Genomic DNA, 21255 nt, shown 5'->3' with positions numbered 1-21255 from the left:
AATAAATCAGTTTCTGGGCACTTTTGCGCCAGAACCTAAAATAGGCTACATTTAAAGCACCCTCCGACCAAAGAATGCTGGGAACTGTAGTCTGTTATGGGCGCTGTGAATTGTAGCTCAGGGGGAAAAACTACAGTTCCCAGGATTATTTGGGTGGCTAGGTGGGTGTAAATGTATGGTAAGTGTGGTATGTACGCAGCCTGTCCCTAGCCTTGAGAAGATACCCAATCTGTGTGAATTTTTAACGCTGGAGTGTTTTAGACACCCACGTGCGTGTGAGCATTTCACACACAATCGGGAATCGCCGCCGCTTCTCTTCCTCTCTCCATCGCCTTTATATATGAAGTGGAGTTTACATAGGGTCGAATAAATGGGTTGATTTCCTGTTACAATTAGAATAATTCTGAAATGTAAACTTAAAAAAAAGAAAGAAAGAAAATAAAGTGACTTTTCCCTTCGGTTATCCAGGCTGGATATCTCTGGACTCCTCAGCTTTCAGATCGCAGAGGAAAAGAAGACCCACCCCCCTCTCCAGTAAAGAATGAAGAATGCCTATCTTGGCATTTAGCAGGAGATAAATTAATTAGTTAATTATTATAAAGACATAATTAAAAATCAGTAAGTAATAGAGCTCCCTCGCGCAATCCGGTGTATGCTTGCTGGAAAATAAAAAAAGTTATGTGGAGAGGGGCTTTACTCCCAGGTAAGTTTGCAAACACTTGCCAAAACCCATTTCTCCTCTTCTGTTAAATAAAAAAGCCCCTCCCCCAAAAGTATCAACTGTTCGTTCCAACTGTTTTCAGGGTTCCAGGGCAGGTGAAAGTTTTTTGTTTTTGTTTTTTTAACCCACCCACTCAGGAAGTACCGTCCCATCGTTTCCTGACGTTTATCTTACAACTTGGCAAAGTCGCATTTCAGCTCAAAAATAGGAGTCCTTCACTCGAAGGAGAGCTCGATTTACTTAACGTTCGGTTTTCTTCTTCTTTAAAATCAGGCTTTAGAATGAAGATTTTTTAAAACACGAATTATTATGTAAGTGACAGAACTGGGGATTCGGACTCTGTTTTCCGCATCCTGGTCCACGGCACCACGCTAGTCCTCAGTAAATTCAATTGCGTTAGTACCGTCTTCTCTTCAATTCCACCCGCTACCACATTTTGCACCCCGCCCGTCCTGTCCCCCACCCCCATCGTTCTACGGAGTTCCCCCAATTAATGTCTCCTGCTCCTGGTAATGACGTTTACTCACAGCCCCATTCCTCGCCACCTCTTCAGTTCCCCAGTTCATTTCTCCCTTTCTCAAGCCGTGCATTCTAGATTGGCAGCACTTTGGGGCAGGGATCTTAAAAAAAATTATTAGGGTGGCTTTCTTAGGGTACCTGTCTTAGGGCACCTGCTTATAATAGCAGGACTCTCCTTCATTGGAGGTCTTTAAGCAGAGGTTCAACGTCCATCTATCATGCATTGCAGAGGGCTGGAGTGGATGACCTTTAGGGGTTCCAACCAGCTCCACAATTCTATTACATATTCTAGGTTACATTCCAGCTGTGCAAAAGTCAGAGGTTGCTATAAACAAATATACATAGACTCCTCTTGGCCCTCCTTCTAGGCATCCTCTTGGTTTGACACAAAAGCACTTGATGAGGGTGTGGCTTGTGGGAGGGGGTGTGGCATAGAAAGTGTTCCAAGGGCCAGACAGAGAGGCATTTGGCCCCTGATCATTACGGATGGGGGAGAAATTTGTTTGAATTCACATTTAGAGGTGAAACCACCTAATTTCCAAAGCAATCTGAGACCCGAAATGTAACCATCTTTTGAAATTCACAAATCCCCTGAATTTTGCAATGCAGTTCTCTAGCCAAATAATATGCACACAAATGCATATGGTAGGGGACAGTGTTCACAAAAATGCAGCTGTTGAAACAGCATTTAAAAATTGCATTATATTTGCTCTGCGAAAATGTGCATATTAGGCAAAACCGCACACAGAAATTTGCACTGAAATTCTGACCGATGAATTTTCTTTAAGGGCTTTTAAAAAGTCAATATGGTATGGTGATTGCCATGCTGGGAGACCAGGGTTCAAATCTTCACTCAGACAAAAAAGCTCGTTTGGGCAATTTGGGCCCCGTCACTGCCTGACCTACCTCACAGGGTTGTTGTGGGGAGTAAATGAGGAAGTGGTATGGGAAAGTCAGGAGATAAATGCAACAAATAAAAAACACATGTGTAGAGGTGACTTGAAGAGTGCCAAAAGAATAAATGGATATAACCCATAATCGATGGATTTGCCTTTCCCCAGCTGGAATGGTCAATCTGGGCCCAGAAGAGTCTCCTTCCCATTGTACCGCCCTAGTTATATTTCCAGTGCCGGCTCTCCTTGTGACAGAATTCCTTCTCCCGGTGCTTCAAAGTGTGCCACACTTTACAGGGGTGACCCTCAAGTACACAGGGCCAAGCTGAGGCCTGCTTGCCTCTTAATTCCTATCTCGGAGTCTGAAGTGGAGGCAAGTGTCGGCCAGGCCTTGTTTTGGCCTTCGGACCAGGGGTGAATTTCGCACTCCACCAAGATGGCTTGGCTGCTATCCTTGGTGCTCTTACATGGCTGGTCAAGTATCAGAGAGGCCCCTTCATGAGGAGCCGGGGAGGGGGGGACCTGATAGCGGGGAGCCCCTTGACACCGAGAAGCTGACATCTTGAATAGTCAAGAGAATGCGGCAGAGGAGACGCAGATGAAGTGAACTTGGGAGGGAGACCTCAAAGCTAACGCTCTGATGCCTACAAAGGGAAGAGATAGCCATGGTCTCCAAGAGTCAACTTTGGGTCAGAGGTCCAGAATCGCACTCAGCAGGCATCCCCCACCAGAGACACTCCCCCCCCTCCCAGCACTAGTCTTAAGCAGCAGAGTTGGCTTATCACATTTTGAAATAATACCAGAAGTGGATTTAAGGGAGTGCAACCGGCTCGGTCGCACTGGGCATGGAGCCTTGGCATGCCTCAACTGTGATGTGGAATGGAAGGTGGGAGGTGTGGGGTGGCGCCGAAATTTGGCATTGCACGGGGCGCTGCTAAAATGTCAGACTCCCAAGTTCTGCCACCAGTAATACCCTTAAGCATCGGAAAAGAACCCTCTCCCCAACAAGGCCATTACATAGGAACAGAGGGAGATTACTTTGACTTGAGTGAGTTTGTCGAGCTCAGTATTGTCTACACTGGCCGGCAGCAGCTATCCAGGGTTTCAGACAGGGAGCATTCCTGGTCTTACCTAGAGATGCTGGGGATTGAATTTGGACCCTTCTGCATGCAAGACAGAGATGCTCAGCCACTGAGATAAGACTGGGATGGGGCCTCTAGTGCATTTGCCGCTGTTTAGCATGCAAAGGAGGGCCTCCCTTCTCCTGGGAGAAGATTGGCACCTAATGCACACAGATGGCTAAATGCAGATGAGCCAAACTTTTTGCAAAGCACGGGTGGTTACGATGAGCCGCGCTGGGCCTGTCTTGAGGCATCCAACTCCAAACTTGGCCTGCTGTATCAAAAGCGCTGAGAGGTCCGCGGGCGACTCTCCAAGCCGCTTGCAGGGGAAATGTGTTTGAAACGAAGCCTGGAAGCCAGCCGCCTTGCTTTCCACTCTCCCTCTGCATGTGTGTGTCATCGCAGAGAAATCTTGAAGCCACCCACCAGTAGTCAAGCGAAGGAAGTGGACGCCACATCTGGACCAGGTTTCCAGGCCAAACCTAGGCATGAATCAAGGAGATCAAAAGAAGGCCCTCAGCTGCATTTACGAAAACACCAAGCTCACCCCAGAGTCCGGAAAGTACATGTGTTCACAGCCTCCAACTCCGTATATGAGTGTTCCAGGAACACACACACACACACACACACACACACACACACACACACACACACACCAGCAAACACAAAGACATTTCAGTTCACAGAGGGGAGATATGTAGAATAATCAGTTTTTCCTCCCCACCCCATGCTACAGTTACAAGGCATAGGTGAAGTAATTTGCCTGGGTGGCATCCGATTGTTCCTGTAGCTGAAAGCATCTTATAACCAGGTTGGCTGCTTATGCATCACCGAAAAGGAGGAAAATTATTTTATTTATTTATTTGGAGCATTTGTATCCCATTCTTCAGCCACAAAGGCTCATAGAGTTGCTCACATATAATCAATAAAAAGAAGGCAGTTCCTGCCCAGAGGCTTACAATGTATGCCGTATACCGTACAAGACGACTGGGCGTATAAGACTGCCTCCATCTTTTCCAGTTAAAATGTAGAGTTTGGGATATACTTGCCGTATAAGAAATGCGACCCGGCGTATAAGACGACCCCCGACTTTTGAGAATATTTTGCTGGGTTAAAAAGTAGTCTTATAGTATATAAAAACACACAGCACACAAGTGAAAAGGGACAGGGAGGGAAGAGGAAATTCATCATTAAAAAAGAAGGCACAGATGATGTTCATGAAATGTGCACACACTAATCTATATGTATAGATCAGGGTTAGGGAATCTCAGGCCCGGGGACAAAATGTAATTCTTCAAACCTCTTCATCCAGCTCTCGGGACTCTCCCCACCACACTACCCCTCCTTCCCATTACCAGTCCGGCTAGAAAAACAGTGCATCTCACCATAGTAAGGAAGACTGTTATGGTGTTCACACATTATGTTAAACGAGTGTACAATATGTATAAACAAATAGTTGAGCTGCACAGACTTGCAATCATTCACATGGAACATTCAACAAATGTACAGTCAATGTTATTGGGCTCACAACTGTTGAGTCCACAAATCAACATGTGTGCACTCTTTCTACGGTAATAAATGCTTGTACATGTGTGGAAACAGCTTGTACTTGTGTTCAGTGTAACAGGTGAACATGCCTTATGTGTGCAGATGACCTGTGTGTGCCCATGATCTTCCCTATGATAAAAATGAAAAATGTAAAACTATTTAACACAGGCTTCCTCAACCTCGGCCCTCCAGATGTTTTTGGCCTACAACTCCCATGATCCCTAGCTAACAGGACCAGTGGTCAGGGATTATGGGAATTGTAGTCTCAAAACATCTGGAGGGCCGAGGTTGAGGAAGCCTGATTTAACACTACCCATTTTTTATGCCATTTAGCAGCAACAACACTACTACTAATTTACATTTACCTGGCAACAATCCCCTATTGACAATAACTGCAAAGTACATAGGAATTAAAAAATAACAGCTCTAACCAGAATGCTTACCATATTTTATTTTCAGTATCAATTTAAAACTGCTCACAGTGATGTTGTGATTATAAGGATGGATTAACAGGTTTATAACTGGTCTGCTGATTATGGAATTTGCTGGATTGGGGGGGTGGAGCCGGTAATCGGGGATGTAAGGTTAAATTGAGAATAGTTATAGTTTTAAAAGTGAATGGATTTTGGAAAAATGTGAAAATATGGAGGCTTATAGAGGGAGTAAAAATTAGGCACGGGAAGATAAAATGGGAGTTTGATTTTTCAGTGATTTGAATATTAGATGAAAATGTTAACAATTGATTTATAAGTTGTATAAGATACAAAGGTGTATTTTTATAAAGTAAGAAACTGTTGCAGATGATAAAAAAGGGATGAAAACCGGGGAAGGGGGGGGAGGGGAAGCCCACAAAATATGGTTTCACAATTATGAATGTAAGAAAATTTTTTCTGTTTTGTATTGTTTTTTTCTCTTTTTTTGCCCTTTCTTTTTCCTCTTTTTTCCTATTTCTATTTTTCTCTTTTTTTGGTATGACAATAGATGGTTGGATGGATGGCCTCCTGCGTACTGCCCTGGTTTGCTGGAACTCCCTGGTGGCAGGGGGGGGCTTTGGGGTCAGGGGAGGGGGAGGAGGACAGAAATCCAAGCATAAAATGGACCATCTCTGACTGTTCACATACATGGGATACTTCTGTGGCAGGGGAGGACCCATGTGTGTGGGTAGGAAGGAGGTGGAAAAGGTGTTTATGTATGTACCATTTTTTTTTTGTATTTTGTAAAATTAATAAAAAGTATGTTTAAAAAAATAAATAAAACTGCTCACATTAAAAACCACTACTCAACACTTACTACTAGTAGTATCAGTACTACTACTACTTAACATTATTTTTTCCACCAAATCTTTATTCGAAGTTTTCTCTAACCTCAATGCTTGCAGTCTAGGAGCCCCATCCTTGACCTGCTCTCATTATGAAGAAGGCTATTATTGCGATCTTCAGGGTAGGGTGGCGGTGGAGGAGGAAGGGAGGGGCCTAAGCCCTTGCAAATCTCTCAAGTATTGGACATACATTTACGAGGAGCATTTTGTCTCCTTGATAAGCTTCTCCAGAGGAGTCTGAAGAGCCTTCCGGAGCTAGGGTTATCATGCACCTTCAGGCCAAGAGCTGGCTAATCAAAGGAGGAGGAATTGCAATCTCATGCCTTTGTAATCAGTGGACCTCTGATAGACAAGTGCGGAGAGGTGGAGGATGCTATTATCCATTGAATCATAGCTGGGGGAGGACCGATAAGGCCACTCAACAGCCCTTTGCCAATGACCCCTTTGTTCTCATCAAAGGCCACAGGGCTCTCCCTATCTTCCAGTTGCCAGAGAGCTTCATTCCCAAAGCTTCATTCCCTGTCATTCATTTATTCCCTGTCAGTCATACACTGGGCGCCAGTGCCCAGCAAGCTTGTCAGCAAATGTGGGCGCTTTTAGTGAATGTCAGGAGTGGCCAACTCTTTTCTCCTTTCAAACGGCTCTTCGGGGGCTACCAACCCCCTGAAACAAAGCCAAACGGTGCAATATTAAGAGGTTGCTATTCAATGATGTTAGGGTTGCGGGTGGTGCTGTGGGTTAAACCACAGAGCCTAGGGATTGCCGATCAGAAGGTCGGCGGTTCAAATCCCTATGACGGGGTGAGCTCCCGTTGGTCCCAGCTCCTGCCAACCTAGCAGATCGAAATCACGTCAAAGTGCAAGTAGATAAATAGGTACCGCTCCAGCGGAAAGGTAAACGGCGTTTCCGTGCGCTGCTCTGGTTTGCCAGAAGCGGCTTTGTCATGCTGGCCACATGACCTGGAAGCTTTACACTGGCTCCCTCGGCCAATAACGTGAGATGAACGCCGCAACTCCAGAGTCGGTCACAACTGGACCAAATGGTTAGGGGTCCCTTTACCTTTACCTTTATTCAATGATGTTGCTTAAAATGTAGAATTGTGATGATGTGGATTAGTCGCAGTGGGGGTGTTTTCTGGTTATGAATCTATCTTGTGTAGCTATCTTATATTTGACTTCTTTTTGTTGGGATTTGTAAACAGCTTGGCTTTTTGAAGCAATGAAATACAAAGCGGTTTGCAAAACAAACCTTGCACCAGCTCCCTTGGGAACAAGCCCCTCTGTGTTATATCAGTGGGGCTTCGCAATGGGACCTCTGGACTGGATTCATATGGGCCTCATGTGGCCTGCCAGCACTCAGGATCATGGGGTGGGAAGCAGTTGGTTGTTTGGTTGCTCATATACACTTGCACGTTACAGCCATAGATCATAGTTGCCAAGTCTCCCGTTTCCCCCGGGAAATCCCCGTTTTTCCAGCTGTTCCTAGCTGAAAAAACAGATTTTTTTGTTTTTTCCTGGTTTATTCTGGCGCGACGGCCATTTTGGAACTGGGCGGAGCATGCTCAGAAGCGACTTTTGATGCTGCTCTGCCCAGTTCCAAAATGGCTGCAGTGCGACTTCTGGCACGACGGCCATTTTGGAACTGAGCAAAGCAGCATCAAAAGTCACTTCTGAGCATGCTCCGCCCAGTTCCAAAATGGCGGCATTTTGGTCTGCTATTTCCAGCCTGGTCTGCTATTTCCGGCCCGGTCCCTTATTTCTCTGACAGCAACTTGGCAGGTATGCCATAGATCCATCAAATCTGCACATATAAATTAAAAGGCTATTGACTGCCCTCAGCGATGACATGGTTGGGCTCGAGGGAGAAGCAGCTCTAGAAGCCTCGTATATTTATTTCAGGCCCTTGCAGCCCACCTTGAAGGTTGCGGGTTCAACCCTCAGTATCTCCAGGTAGGACTAGGAAGAAGACTCTGCCTGAAACCATGGGGAGAGCTGCTGCCAGTCAGAGTAGGCAGTACTGAGCTAGATGGATGAGGAGCAGTTCCGAAGGGAGGAAATCGTTTTATTTCATTCTCCCCCCCCAAAAAAATTAATATAACGCATGATAGAAATTAAACTCCAACAGAGTTTACAAAGGCAACATTATTGCTTAGACAAGCTGCTTAGGAAACTGAGGTAATTTTAGTCCGGTTTTAGTGTTTTAATTTTTAAAGTGTGGTTGTTGTTGAATTCACTGTTTTATATTTCGTAAACCACTTCAAGGTGTGTGTGTGTGTAACTATCGAGTTGTGTATGCGATTTTATGAAAGAAATAAATAGGTAGGAAAATGTCAAGTAAGGCCGCTCTAGAGCGCCCCATTGCTCTCCTATTAATTCTCTGTTGTCCTACTGTTGCCTCATGAGCAGTATCCAATCAGAGGAGCTCCTTAAGAGTTTGGGCGGCAGTTCTGTCCAGTCAGGTGCCTCGTGACTTCCATTTCATTTGCCTCGACCAATGAGAGGCTCACTTTCATTCCGTGGGGTGGTGGTGGTGGTGGTGGGTTTTGGGCCTACATTTTATTTTTCAGCAGTCAAGCTCAGCAGCGGCAGCCAGGCATCTTCTTAGTCTTCTCAGTAAGTGGAAGTTAGAGAGAATATTATAGTGCTAGGTGTTGTTTATTATTCTGCTAAAATAAAGGGAGTGGGGTGAGGGCTGGAAGCAGAAGGTATGAAAAGTGCTAGACTTGCATTATGTCCTTCCTGGATTTTTGCACACACACAAGATTATTCCCAACCCTAACCCTGCGGAAAGCCATCTAATTAGACTTTAATTTGATTTTGACCCCTTTTTAGGAGGTAATTTAATTATTGTTTGATTTTATACTATTGTTGTATATTTGATGTTAGCCGGGGAGGGCGGGATATAAATAAAAGATTATTATTATTATTGAGCAAACCTGGTTATATAAATAGATAAAGAAGGAAAGATATTATATATTATTCTTTAGTCATTTACTAACAGCCTCATACCTGGTGCTGCTTGGGAATTAAAAATAAAATAAAATTCAGTGTGGTTTTGAAATTGGTGGTTAAAATAAGTGCATTTCCTATATTTTTTTATTACTTTTCATTGAACCATATTAAATCTCAAGTACATAATGCAATTGCACCAAGTAACTAAACACACACACGTTGGAATGGCCTGTAATATGCATATGTCAATATTTTTCCACATAGGAAAGCTATTGGTGCAGTTTCAAAGAGGTACAGATTCAAAATGACACCCAAACATAGATGAAAACCTGCTCCTTGATCTCAGGAACCAACATGCAGAATTTGGTTAAGACCAGCACATAAGGTTTGTGGGATTATTTTTCGGGGGCAGGGGACAAAGATGCTGAGGTTTTTTTTAGTTCTGCTTCCCATTCTTGCACAACTCAAATTCCCTTCTACTATGACGTATCACCACCCACAGATTTACCTCTGTTATTGTCAGCATTTAACGTTTGAACTTTCCTCTTCAAGCAGTTGTGATATTTGTGAACATCCTGTGCCATTGCTACAGCTAAGGCCAATGGAGGGATTTTTTTTTTGGGGGGGAAGCAGCTTGCTGGTGGCAATCAGCTGCTTTCGAGGGGGTGCCTGAGTGGGATTTTCGACCCTCTCAATAATTCTGGGCTGTGATTTTCTGCGAGGGGAAAAAAAGGATTAACAAGATTTTTGCAAACGGCTTTGGCTAAAAATCTACCAGTGGAATAATAAAAATAAAAATCTCTTGCACACATTCAGGCCATGTGTGTGAGTTGTTTCCTCTCTCTCCCAAGTATAAAGTATTTTTAGCCACCGAGCCATTTGGGGACTTTCTGGATCGATGGCCTGATTTACAACTAAATCTGCCGGTTATTACGGGGATTAGTTTTCCCAGTGCGTAGATTAGTCAGAGTGTGAAATTGCACACACATTAAGCCTGTCTCAGCCTATGGGAGGTGTCAAAGGGAGTTTGATCCTTGGCTGGGTTAGTGTTTGTGTGTGTGTGTGAGTATCAGAGGGAGGGGGAATTTTGACGCAGTAATCGGTGTTACTGGATGAACCTTGGAAGAGAGGAAGATGCCTTATACTGAGTCAGACAATTGGTTTATCTAGCTCTGCATTATTTAAACCAGGTGTGGGGAACACTGTTTCAGCCCAAGGGCCATTTTCCCTTTTAGGCTACCTCCCGAGGGCCACATACCAGTAGTGGGTGGGGACAGAGGCAAAAGTGGGTGGAGGAATGAATGCAGATTTTAATCTTTGTACAGTGGTACCTCGGGTTACAGACGCTTCAGGTTGCAGACGCTTCAGGTTACAGACTCTGCTTACCCAGAAATAGTACCTCGGGTTAAGAACTTTGTTTCAGGATGAGAACAGAAATTGCACGGCGGCAGCAGTGGGAGGCCCCATTAGCTAAAATGGTACCTCAGGTTAAGAACAGTTTCAGGTTAAGAATGGACCTCCAGAACGAATTAAGTTCTTAACCTGAGGTACCACTGAATAGTAAGAACATAAGAAGAGCCTATCGGATCAGACCATGGCCCATCTAGTCCATAGCTGCCAAGTCTCCCGTTTTTCTCAGGAAACCCCTGTATTTAAACCCGTTTCCCGCTGTTATCCCGAATAGAGAAAAATCCCGTAAATCCCCCGGATTTCCTACCTGCCAGGGAGGCTCTTCTGCACATGTCTGGACATGCGCAGAACCGATTTCGGGTGCCGCTCTGCCCATGTCTGGGCACTGGAAATCGGGCAGAGCGGCACCGGAGGTCGCTTCTACGCATGTCCAGACATGCATAGAAGCGACTTTTGGTGCTGCGCCGCTGCTGATCCCAGATTTTTCTTACCGGGAGTTGGAGGGTATGATCTAGTCCATTATCCTGCTCTCACACTGGTCATTACTACCGGTATGTTACTATTACTATTACTATTATTTATTAAATTTGTAAACTGCCCTTCTTTTAAAGATCTCAGGGCGGTTCACAGCATACAAATGCAGAGTAAAAGCATAAAGTACATGGTGAGAACAAGAACAAACCAAACCAATAACCATGCTCCCACAAACACATTTAACATACTGTTAATCAGCCAAAGGCCTGGTTAAAAAGGGAAATTTCTTTTCCTGGCACCCAAGGTTGTATAATGAAGGTGCCAGCCAAACGTACCTGGGGAGAGTATTCCACAAGTGGGGAGCCACTGCAGAAAAGGCCCATTCTTGTGTTGCCACCCTCCAGAAGTCTTGTGGAGGAGGTACCTGAAGAAGGGCCTCCGATAATAAGTGCAACATTTGCGTTGTCTTATATTTTTAGTTGGTGATCATCACTGCCTTCTGTGGGAGCGAGTTCCATAGTTTAACCATGCGCTGTGCTTTCTTTTATGTGTCCTGAATCCTCCACCATTCAGCCTCATTCAGCTCACACGTGTTAACAAGTGTTAACAAAAAAAAAAATTTCTTCCAGTAGCACCTTAGAGACCAACTAAGTTTGTCATTGGTATGAGCTTTCGTGTGCATCTATGCACACGAAAGATCATACCAATGACAAACTTAGTTGGTCTCTAAGGTGCTACTGGAAGAAATAATTTTTATTTTATTTTGTTTCGACTACACCAGACCAGCACGGCTACCTACCTGTAACTAGAACGTTCTAGTGTTATGAGAGAGGGAGAAAAACCTTTCTTTATCCACTTCTCCAGACTAGTTTCTACACACACTCACCCCCCCCCCCAAACAATCCATATGTGCAAGGGACATCATCAGAGTTCAAGGACACATTCAGGCAAAAACATTTAGGGTGCAAAACCAAGCCAGTGAGAGGTGGCCTGAGGTGAGTTTGAAGGACGAGATAGAGAATGTGGGGTGCGAGATGTTGTGTTTTAATTGTATTCTTATGACTTCTTCATTGTATTCTATTGTATTGCAATTTGCATGCCATAGAATTTAAATAATAATATGATAAAATACAATCAAAGAAATAGAAGAAGCAATAAAAATAGAATTAAAACCAGTATACATATTTAATGTGATAGATGCACCCTGCCCCCCAGTCTTCAACCACAAATCTGCAGGCCACCTGAATGAAGCTTGCAGGCCTGATCTACATGATACTGTGATTCCGTAATTCTCCAAGCTGTGAGCTAGTGGGATTTTGCATGAGCAAACAAACAAACAAACAAACAAATAGCATGCCTCAAATAACCATTAGAAAATGAGGTTGCCTGGTGTATCACCGCATGTGTATTAAGGGTTTAAAACACTTGGAGTGAGAAACACCAGTGCTGGTGATGTCATCAGTTGAGGACAGGCCCTGTCCCTATCTCTCAGTAGGCACTGCACTTCTGTGGGGTGCGTGGAGGATTTTGGGCCTACCTTAGGAGACCTTGCAAGATGAGAAGCTACTCTCATGGTGCAAATTAGCACCCAGACAAGATCTTCTGCAGGGGTGGCCCACCCATAAGGTGAGAGGTGAAGTCATTTGCCTCAGGCAGCAGATCCAACCTCTTCCCTGCCCCCACAGTTGCACCTCTGCCAGCGCTGCATTGGGCTTCTCACCATAGTCATAGTGCCAGTGCCCTCGCCACTGCGTCCTCACTGCTGCCGTTGTGTTGTAGCAGCACAGGTGCAGCTGAGGGTGCAGTTGAGCTGGTGGGGCTGGTAGCAGTGCGGGTGAAACAGCAGGAGTCAGGTGAGGGCATGGATCTGTGTGGGGGTGGGGGCACATCTAAATGTTTTGCCTATAGCTGCAACATGTCCTGGGCCAGCCTTGATCCTCTGGGTCCAGAAGGAAATGGTGGGGCCACCCCCCCCATTCCTTCTCCTTCCTTTCACCAAATACAGTGGTACCTTGACTTACGAACGACTCGACAACCAATTTTTTTGGACTTACGAATGGGGGTAATGGCGGCGCGCTTACGAATGTCTCAACATCTGAAAGAAAACCGTGGCGGTTTTAGATAGGGATTTCTCGACTTATGAATTTTTAGATAGGGTTGCTTCGACTTACGAATTTTTCCGTTTCCAATGCATTCCTATGGGAAACCGCGTTTCCAATGGCGTTTTTCGACTTACATTTTTTTCGACCTACGAAGGTCCCTTCGGAACGGATTAAATTAATAAGTCGAGGCACCACTGTAGCAGACTGTTTAGCGCTGTGGTCTAGACCATTTAGCTTCTTTGGCTTGCTGATCAGAAGGTCGGTGGTTTGAATCCCCGCGATGGGGTGAGCTGCCAACCTAGCAGTTCGAAAGCACGTCAAAGTGCAAGTAGATAAATAGGTACTGCTCTGGCGGGAAGGTAAACAGCATTTCCGTGCTTTGCTCTGGTAGGGATTTGAATCCTGGTTTCCCAGGTCCTAGTCCGATACTCTAACCACTGTACCACACTGACTTAGTGTGTTCTCTCCCCCCCCCCCAACTCAGTGCTTGATTCTGCTTTTCTGTTCTCAGGACTTGGTGCGTCTAGAGGCTTTAGATAGTTCACACATGGGAGAGACCATCTTCTTCCATATCCTGTTGGCTTCCCCCCTTGCGCTCCTAAGATATTGTAAAAATCCTCTGTTTCCGCCAGTTAAGCTCGGATCACCTCGCCCTTAATGTTTCACAGCTGCTAAGTTTGTCTTTTAAGAGGAAACATTTGGACATATACAGTCCTGATGAGGCGAGGGGAACCAATATCACATCATGGTGAATGCAGAAAAAGGTTGTTCTTCGATCTGGCCAGAAACATGGTAGAATTTCAGCAGCTCCTGGCCTGGTTAAAATAATAATAATAAAAAGACAGAAGGGCTGTGTGTGCAAAGACCCAAACTTTAGGACTGACTTTACCATTAGACAGAGTGAAGCAGTCTCCTCAGACAGCTGATCAATAACAAGCTGATTTTACACTTGTTATTGATTGTTTCCCCCCTGGTTGATTCTGGTGTTTTAATGTGCCTATAATTACTATGGAACGTAGGTGGGTGGTGACAATATCAGAACATAATCTAACTACTTAAACTATCAAACAAACAAATGGCAAATGTGGTTCAATGCAAGTAAGTGTAAAATGATGCACACTGGGGCAAAACAATCCTAATTTTGCAGATATGTTTATGGAGTAAGAACTGGTGGTGACTAACCAGCAGCAGTGGATGGATTTGTTAATTTTGCTTCCCTCACTTTCTCATTTTTACACTCTTAAATTATGTTCTCCACATTTACAAGCAATCTGTGTTGTTTTTTTTAAATCTAATGAAAATTCACCAGCATTTCACTGCAAATTTCTCCTAATGAACACATTTTATTAAGACTCTCTCCCGTTACGAATCAATCTGGACCCTGTGATCATCATCTGAGGCCTTCTTTTGCCCCATCCCCTAGAAGTCTGGAGGGTGGCAACACAAGAATGGGTCTTTCCTGCAGTGGCTCCCTATTTGTGAAATGCTCTCCCCAGGGAGGCTCACCTGAAGCCTTCTATATGTTAGGGCACCTGGCAAAAGCGTTTCTCTATAAACAGGCCTTTGGCTGATTAAATGTGTTTGTGGGAGGGAAGGGTTATTGGTTATGTTGTGAACTGCCCTGTGACTAAATAATTTTTTATATGCAGTTCTAATGAGCCCATCTTTGGAAACAATTTCCCCATATATAATGCATTTTTATATGCTGTATTCACTTAGATATGACATTTTATGCATACTTTCCTTAATATATACATATTTGTAGACATAGGTTGGGGATCTGAATTTGCAAAATTTGGATAAATGTGAATTTTGAAGGGTGGCTGTTAACATATTGTTTTGGAAGGTGTGTTATTTGATAGATTCAGCTTTAAATGCACACTGAATTGAAATTATTTTCTATTTGTACTAGCCAGGAATGAGACCTTGGGGTAATTGTGGTGTCTTGTTAAAAACACAGACCCAGAATATGGGCTGCTATGAGCAAATGTGTGCTCCGTGTTATGGATCCTTAGGAAAGTAATTGAAAATATATTGCTATTGGTGGGATGGTTGTTGTTTAGTCGTCTTAGTCATGTTCGACTCTCCATGATACCTTTGTTCAAATTTATGATACTGTGCAAGCAAACGCTTGGAATGCAATGTGGCTATACTTCTGGCTGCCACATCTCACAAGGGATATTGTAGAGCTGGAAAGGGTGCAGAGAAGGGCCTCCGAGAGGATCTGGGACTGAGCTGATTCTCCTATGAAGAAAGCTTACAATGTCTGCGGCTTTTTAGTTTAGAAATAAAGTGATTAAGGGCAGGGAATTATTTGTTTGCTTGTTTATTATATCCCGCTTTTCCACCCAAAGGAGCCCATGGCAGCAAACAAGTAATAAAACAACAAAATTATCATTAGAAACATCTTCAGAAACCTTTTTTTTAAAAAAAGGAAAACTCTTTAAAATCTTTAAAAACATCTTAGACACAATTCCAATACAGATGCAGACTGAGAAAAATCTCATCTTAAAAAGGCTCATTGAAAGAGGAATGTCATCTATAGGCACCAAAAATACAACAGAGACAAGTACCTGTCTAATATTCAAGGGGAGGGATATGGTAAGAGGTGTAGATTCTCTCTCATAATACCAGAACTCATAGACATCCAAGCTGAATGTTGGCAAATTCAAGACAGAGCAAATTAAGGTCCATTATGAGTGATAAGTCAGGCAATGTGATTTGAAACTTGTAAATAAACCAATCAGGTTGTTTTACAAGTATAAAACTTGGGCATCTTAAAGCAGGATTTCCCCCTCTGTAGTGCTTTTAAAAACTTTAATATATATGATTGTCTTACAGAGGGAACCATTTAAAAGTCTCTTACCTTGTGGAACTCCCTTCTGAGAGATATATGGCTTGCTCCATCAATCCAGGTATTTCATAATGTTTCTAAAAACTTGCTTGTGTTACCCTGCTTTTAATAGCATTGTAACATATGTTATGCAAAGTCATGTCTTATCAAAGAAAACTGCCTTATACTGAGTCAGACAGTTGGTCTATCTAGCTCAGTATTTTCTGCACTGAATGGCAGCAGCTCTCCAGGGTTTCAGACGGGATTCTCTCCCAGCTCTACCAGGAGATGTTGGGGATTGAACCTGGGACCTTCTGCAAGCAAAGCAGATGCTCTACCTATATTTTCCCTAAAAAAACAATTATGTCCTCTTGGTTCTGGATGAATGGTGGGACCACAGAAAGCTGCCTTATACTGAGCCAATCCATTAGTCCACCTAGCTCAGTATGGCTTAACACTGACTGGCAGCAGCTCTCCAGGGTTTCAGCCAGGAGTCTCTCCCAGCCGTACCTGGAGATGCTGGGGATAGGAAAAGACTTTCTGCAAGCAAAGCAGATGCTCTACCACTGAGCTACACATCTTACCTGTCGATTTAATAGGGTTGGCTTTTCCTTTTGCATTATGCTTTTTAGCATAATGCTTTGCCCTGCCTTGGTTATCATTTTTGATTGAAGGATGGCATAAAAATATTTTAAGTAACTACTACTACAAAAGTGACCCCTCTGCCCTCCCCCTGCAACTGCCCTCTGAAGTGGTGCAGGTTGCTTGACTGCCTCATTCGACTGCAGGCGTGCATCGGATCCTTTCCAGGATTTCACACATGCTGTGAATTTGAACTTCAGGTTGCCTTTGCAAAGCAACCTTTCTTTGCCATCCTCTCTCTCTCTCTCTCTGTGTGTGTGTGCAAGTAAACGATCCCCCTCCGCCCCCCACTCCAGCGCTGCCACCCAAAATGATTTAAGGGCAGTACATGGGCGTGTTTATTACAGAAACCAGGGAAAGGGTAGCAAAGCCGTATTTCACGTTCGCTCAGGAAACGTGAGCCCGGCTTTATTAGAAAGCTCCCACTTTATCCCAAAGAGTGATCTATAGCCAAGCCCTGGTTAAATGAGACAATTTGGTGTTTGAACTCCGTAGGGGGGCGGCCAGTCGCTACAACTTGGAAAAGGGCTTGCCTGCGTTCGCAGAAGGTCTTTCAGGGGTTTCTTGCATGAGGCTGAACGTTCCCAGTAGAGGAGATGTCTGTTTCATTGTGGTTAAAGTGTTGGGCTAGGATTGGGAAGATCCGGGTTCAAATCCCCAATCATTGGGTGGCCTTGGGCCAATCCCTCTTCCTCTTTGTGTTGCTCAACCTAACCTTCCTCACACGGTTGTTGAGAACAAAAAATTATTAATTATCTTTTATATGAATTCTTGCCTATTAATATTTTGCATTGACCCCTCTCTGTACTGCTTTTAAAGCCAATGGTCAAGGATGATGGGATTTGGAGTCCACTTGAAAAAACACGTAAACGTAATAGGCTGTATAAAAAAAGTTATTTACTGGAAACTACTTCTCAAAATTAGATACAGCTTCTTATAACGTCAAAATCAACATCGTGACATAACATATTAAAATGTTGCTTATTCAGTTGACCAAGTCTAGTATGTACAAAATGTGATTCCTATTTTGTCAGTACCATAGTACCATTGGCTGCCCACTAGGTAGGAATGTAGAAAGCAGCCTTATTATACTCACTCCTCATGGTTCCAAAACAAGGGCTGATTTAAATAGGCACATAGAAATAATAGAAATCATAGAACTGTAGAGTTGGAAGGGACCTGGAGGGTCATCTAGGTCTAAGCCCCTGCAATGTAGGAATATGCAGTGGTCCCATATAGGGATTGAACATGTAGCCTTTCCATTACCAGCACCATGTTCCAACCAATTGAGCTAGAGAAGACACACATAGGAAGTTGCCTTTTACTGAGTCAGACCATTGGTGCACTTAGCCCAGTGTTGTCTTCACTGAGTGGCAGCTGCTCTTCAGCCCTACCTGTGCTGCTTCCACGGATTGAACCTGGGACCTTTTGCATGCAAGGCAGGTGTCCTGCCACCCTTTAACATCTCATCAGGAGAAGAATTTTTCCCAGCTCCACAAACTGAGATAAAAGAATCTCAGTGGGGATTTATCCCAGGACCTTCCCAAGGCAGAGTGTGTGCTCTGCTGCAGTGCTATGGCCCCATGACATGCTATGAACCTCTCCCCGACCCCAAATTGCACAGTGTCTTCTCCTCAGACAGAAGATGCTCAGGTATTGTCGTATTCTATAAATTTCCCCTTTCTGACAACAGCAAAAGTCTTGGTTCAAAGGGGCACTTAAAAAAAGAAGAAGCGGGAATTTCCCCGTGGCTGTGTGGTGATGATTCTTTAAAACAGGGAGGGGGGAAAAAGAGATTTAATGCTTGCCAGCCCTTGCATACTTTCCCCAAAGCTGCTTCTGAGAATTTAGAACAATTTAGACCAAACTGAGGGTGATGAAGGGTTTTTTGCCTCCCTTGGATACAAGAACTTTGTCCCCGGAGGGTGCTGTCTGGAGCGGGAGCGGGAGCAGAGGAGGAGGAAGCGTTGGGTTTTGACAATCCCTCCTGTATGTGTTAATCTGGATTGTGATTGAACTTTTGGAACTGACCTTGGCATGAACTGTGTTAAAAAATCTGTGCTGGAGTGGACTGGCTTAACCTCGCTGGTCCTACTCGCTCACGAGGTCCGCGGCCTTGCTTGGTTCAATCCATTCCCTGACATATATTTGGAGGAAATGCAAGGGGTTGTCAAAAAAGGTAGGTGCGGTAGGTCTGCTGTGTGACACACAAATGACAACATAGGGCCAAGCGCAAAGATTATTGCTTTTGGCTTGAATTACTTTTGGAGGTGTGTGAATGATTGCAGGGGTGAAAACAGGGGCGAAAAACAGCCTTTCTGTCCTCCTAACCTTACCCTTTCTCTCTCTGCAGCCACCAGATGCATTACAGCAGCAGCACTAAGCCTGGTGGTCACCATTTTCCGCCTTCCCCAACTATCCCCTCTGTGCCATTGGGAGGAAAGGGGAGGCAAATGGAGACTTCTTTCTCCACATTCTCTTGTCATTCCTTGCAATTTTGGAGAGGGCAAGAGCCTGGGATAGCCCTGTCAGCAGAGCATGACACACTTAATCTCAGAATCATGGATTCGAGCCCTGCATCAGGCAAAAAATTCCTGCATTGGGGGTTGGACTAGATGGACCCCCCAGTCTCTTCCAACTCTACAGTTCTATGCCTCTAAGTTAAGGGTGGGGAGCCTCGGCCATGGGTCCTGACTGTCGCCCTCTGGTTCTCTCTGGACCTCTGCCTTCTTCCCAGGTCTCACTGGCCTGCTTCGTATCCTCCTCGGGTGTTTTTGCCTGGCTGGAATGTCTCCTTGAATTCTGATAATGCCTCGCATGTCTGGATGTGGGATAGAGTAGGGGATGGCTAGAAACTAGGTGGCATTTACATTTGTTGCGCCACTCATTTTTGCCTTTGTCCACCTCTAGCATATGGCTCTTGGGAGGTTGCCCAGAAGAAAATGTGGTCCTTGGGTTGATAACAGTTCCTCACCTGGCCTAGACAGTAGCTGTGAGGAGGAGAAGGGCCAAAGGCTTCTGGAGGAGCTTAGCAGTGCCCCCATCCTGCAGTATGACTAATGATAGGGGCCCGATAATGCCAACAGTGATGCTCATATATTTATGAATCACTGGTGACGGGGACACTTCCTGACTGGAAAGACCAGGGATTCCTGCAGATAGACAAGAAACACAACATCCTCTGATGGCCAAGTTAATCCTGCTCCTTCTGCAGCTGTATCAGGAACAACTCATTTATCCAGCCACATGCAGAGCCAGGGCTGAATTACCCCCAGATACTCAGCAGAGGCTTTTTTAAAAAGAGGCAAAGACAGAGCAGGGCATCATCTAGGGCGGTGGCAGCCAGATCTCTCTTCTATGGGTGGTGAGTTCTTTGAGCTCCAGGGAGCCTATACAATTCTTTTGTGTATGTGTGTTCCATGAAGTGTTCTCTCACCACATGTTGTTTGGCGGTGACTGTTGCCCATTTTGATGGGGGCTATTCCTGGAGAAAATGCGCAGAGATTAAAGAGACTCTGAAAATTTCCTGTTTATTTGCAAGGTTGCAATTATGAAAGAAAGGGAAAGAGATTGGGGATACAACAAAATTTTTGGAAACCCAATATTTTAGGGATATGCTAAGCCTATAGTGCAAAGCCAAAGAGCAAATCTGATTTTTTTTTAAAAAAAAATCTTTTATTTTTCATAAAAGAATAAAAAAGGTCAATTTTCCATCTGCTACAAAGCTGAGGAAGCGTTAAAAGATTTGGATGCGTTTCCTTTTTGCTTTGTGACTCAAGATGCCTTGTCCTTTCATCATGTGAAATAGGCAAATATATTTTGAATCTTGGAAGAACCTTACCTGTCTTTATAAGTCCCTATAAAAAGACAAAATGAAACAAAAAGGACCTTGTAGAGGAGCTTGCAGGGCCACTGAGAGGCAGGTACAGGGAATACCAGGCTCACAGCCATTGGCACACATGGATTCTGAAGTTCCGTTTTTAAAAGAGCAAGTCTCTAGCTCTGCTAGAAAGAAAGTTTTGAAGGAAAATATGAAGGTTTCTTTCTAAGCAACCTCTGTGTGATGAAACAGCTTGGCTGCTCCTGCCTGTCTGTTTTTTTCTATAGCCAATCAGAAGTCAGAGTTGTGCTTGGCAAGTGAGCTCCTTGGACACCAGGCTGCAGCAATTGCTGGGGTCCTAAAGAGCTGCTGTTTCCCCCTCCCCTATAGTGCACTTACCTTACTTCTGCCTCATTTTTGAGTCCATATAATTTTTGTTGTTTGCCATTCCTTTTTTCCCTAGCAACTAGGATGCACTCCTAGGGTAGGTTCATCTGAGATACCAAAGAAGTTATTCTCTGTGGATACTACTGCATAGTAAATGTGTATGGATGTTAAAGACCCCGCCCCCGGCCAAAAAAAGGCAAATGAAAAATGTGAAAACTTTGCAAAGAGGCTTAGGCTCAGGCACTCATTAAGAATTCACTGTATAGTTAACTTAGAGTGCAATGGTACTACTCAAAAGTAAATCTCTTTGTGTTTAATGGGGTTTACTTCCAGGTACGTGGGCATCTGGCTATTGGCTACTTGTGACCAGGTGAAGCTGCTGGGTGCCAGGATGGTGCCCCACGTCTCCACCACTTGGAGTTGCGTGCCTGGGGATCCTTGGATCTTGGCTGTTTTCCCACACGAGCAACACATCTTGTAGAATTCTATCCATTTTACTTTATCTGCACAATCAGA

Source organism: Zootoca vivipara, chromosome 14 (assembly GCF_965207765.1).
Source record: "Zootoca vivipara chromosome 14, rZooViv2.hap1.1, whole genome shotgun sequence".
Lineage (NCBI taxonomy): Eukaryota > Metazoa > Chordata > Lepidosauria > Squamata > Lacertidae > Zootoca > Zootoca vivipara.
This window is presented reverse-complemented; position numbering follows the sequence as displayed.